Source organism: Cryptomeria japonica, chromosome 2, assembly GCF_030272615.1.
Source record: "Cryptomeria japonica chromosome 2, Sugi_1.0, whole genome shotgun sequence".
Lineage (NCBI taxonomy): Eukaryota > Viridiplantae > Streptophyta > Pinopsida > Cupressales > Cupressaceae > Cryptomeria > Cryptomeria japonica.
The window spans coordinates 588,065,723-588,069,271 of record NC_081406.1 but is presented as its reverse complement, the minus strand read 5'-3'; positions in this window follow the sequence as shown (position 1 = coordinate 588,069,271).

Genomic DNA, 3,549 nt, shown 5'->3' with positions numbered 1-3,549 from the left:
ATTTCTTGGGACGCATGTTAGATCTCAAACATTTTAGAACATATGATTAATAAATAACTATCGAGAATCATCTCCTCATCATCCAACTCACCAAGAGTTGAATGGTTATTCTAAATAATAGCCTTTCTATCATAAAAAATTTCTATCTTAATGCTACGCTAACCTGGTTATAATTTCTTTGAAATAAATTATCCTTGTTCTAGATTCTTTGATGGGTTGTAGGATGTTTGTTATACAACCATAGAAAGAGAAAATTCTAGTTGCAGGGTATTGTTGATTGGGAAAAATATATGTCACCTTATAGGAGGTCTCCATAGTGCGCGAATGACCATAGTACGCTAACCCCTAATTAAAAGAATAAATACGGTAGGGGTAAGTGCACCAAGATGGTGAACAGAAAAGTGGCCACATGCAAAAAAAAACCAAAATTTTCCATAACCCGTGCGTGTTCTGGAAATTCAAAAACATGCAAAAAAAATTAAGAAAACAAAAAGTTCCTCAAAAATCGTACGGTATTGAGGAACATTATATTTTATAATAAAAAATCAAAAGTTCCTCAAAACCCGTACTGGTTTTGAGGAACACTATATTTTATAATAAAAAACCAAAAGTTTCTCAAAACCCTTATTGGTTTTGAGGAACATTATATTTTATAATAAAAAATCAAAACTTCCTCAAAACCCGTACGGGTTTTGAGGAACATTATACTTTTTAGAGACCCACGGGTTATGCAAAACTAGATTTTTTTGTCTTAGTTCTGCATAACCCATACGGGTTATATAGAACTAGGAGAGAGAGAATAGGATTAAGAGAGGGAGAGGAAGAGAGAGAGAGTAGGGTGTAGGAAGAGGGATAGAATAGGATAACGAGAGAGAGAGAGAGAGAGAGAGAGAGAGAGAGAGAGAGAGAGAGAGAGAGAGAGAGAGAGAGAGAGAGAGAGAGAACAAGAAGGACAAAAGGGTGAGAGACTCAACAAAGAGAGAATTGTGAGGGGGAGAGAGATGAGATAGAACTCAAGGAGGATAATTAGGGCTCAGAATAGACAAATACATTGATGGGGAAGGAGGATGAGAGAGAGAGGAAAAGAAGGGAGACATGCATGTATACAAACATATATACATATATATATATAAAAAAATATATGTATATATAACTATAAGTATGCATATATACATAGATAAACACATATTATATATGTATGTCTGTACATATACATAGTAAATGCTGAGTTTACAAGCATACATTATTATGTCTTCATAACCCGTACTGGTTTTGTGAAACACAAAATAATGGTTTTAGTTCTACATAACCCGTATGGGTTATGTAGAACTATGAATAATACCCTTTGTTTTTCAAAACCCGTGCAGGTTATGAAGAACTGTGAATAGTACTTTTTTTTTTAAAAACCAGTACGGGTTATGAAGAACTATGAATAGTAATTATTGTTTTTCAAAACTCGTGTGAGTTTTGGCTTGGTAAGAGGGTTGGAAAATGACCCTAAGGCTTGCAAGCCCATTTCCCCCCCATTTTTGTCCCATTACATGTTTTTCCATCTTTCAACATGATTTCTTGACTTTCTCATCATCAGGTTTAGAAATGATCAAGTGGGTATCTCTAGAATTACCACCATAATCTCACACGTCTTCTCAGTTTTCTAACCATATAATGTTTTCTATTTTTGGACAACATTAGCATACTAAACTTTAATTTTCTTTACTAGTGCCTTGACAGTCCTCATTGACATATGTCTACCATTTTTTTTAATAACTTTTGATATACTCAACCAAATTCAAAATAAATTACATATTCTTGTTCTAAACTAGATTATATACACTTTTTAAAAAATAAGTTTTTATTTTCGATTATTTTGATGCAAGTTATGCCCAGTGCACGAACAAGTACCAAATTTTTAGGATGCGGTCACTTCAAAAAATCATAAAAAAAAATACTCAACGGAAAATTACAAAAAAATACACAACTTCTAGATCTCACTCTTACCTATCATCCTACCAAAGGGTTTTGCAAACTAGTAAATCTAACTATATATTTTGTGCAGCGCACGAAAAAAACTATGTTATATTTTTCTGAAAAAATCAAGAACAGTTTTTTCGTGCATGAAAGGTTTGACCCTCTTAATCTTATCCAATTTTAAAAACCTTTAGTAATTTATAAACTAGATTCATAGAACTTCAATTCTTATTCTTTTCTCAACTCCTAGTTTTTAGTGCATGACCTTCAAATATCTCTTTGAAATTCAAGTTTACCAAACGTGAGTAGCCTGGAAGCTTTTGGTTAAGGAGAAACCAAAGGAAAATCTCCAATATTATTTTTAAATAATTGACACTAATAAAAACATTTTGTAAGTTTGACTATATAATATGTTGAGTGTATCTCATTTTATCAATTTTAATATCCATATTTTCTTTGAGGTCATTGGATGAGTCCACCTTAACACAAACATGTTGTTATGGATGCACTAAATAGAACTAATTAGTTTCAAGATAAAGAAAAAGCCTAAGGAAGAGAAAATTTATCTCAAGTAGTAGTAGCATGGTAAAGGTAATTCAACAAATTCGAACCAAATGTAAAATTTAATTGAAATTCGCTTAGAGAATAATTTCTTGAGTATGTGGCTTATATGTCAATAAAATAAAAGAGCAACAAAAAATCAATTCTATGATATGTATTATGAAATTTAATATTTGGAAGAATAACATTTGGGTGTATTTTAGGTGTATATCTCATAAAAACACCTTAGGAAAAAACTTCTACAATTACTTGAGTGGAGGAGCCATTATTTATCTGCAACAAACGTTTAATTTCACCAAAAAATAGTTGTGGAAGAATGAAAGATAGAAGTCATTTAAAGGAATTAAAAATTATTCCAGACATGCTTTTGATTAGGGCAAATAGGGAAGGGCCCATTATAGATTAGAAAAAAAATCTATCAAAAGAGACTTAGAGAACAAGCCAACAACCACAACAGACAAAATAGGGTTTAGAAAGGGGCCTGGAGCCTTAGACAGTAAAATGAAAGTTCAAAAAGGCAAAAAGGACCAACCTAGAGAAGATACAACACAACAATATCGAACAAAAAGGTACAACTACAAACAACAATAAACCATCACAAAATAGACTAAAACAAAAACTACAGAACAACCAATCGAAATCAAGATGGTTTGAAAAAGTGTTCAACAACAAGTTGTTTCTTTAATATTCTAGGATTCACTTCCCCTAACCTTATTTTCTTGAGACCCAGGTAGACAATAATTATATTAACATCTTTGTGCTTACCAATCATAATTGTATTATCGATCTTTAGACATTCTATAGAGTGATTTTTGTTGTCTTCATCTTTAAGCCCTTTTTACTTGAGAAAAGGGGGCTATTCACATCATCATCAATATCCCTCATATAATGAAGTGGAATATCCATCTTCAAACAATATTTCATAGCATTTCCAATACTTTGACCCTTCAAGGCTTCATTAAAGGAGGAGGAGGGGACCTTTGTGGCTGGTTCTTTTTTCTTCTAGACAATGATCTTTCT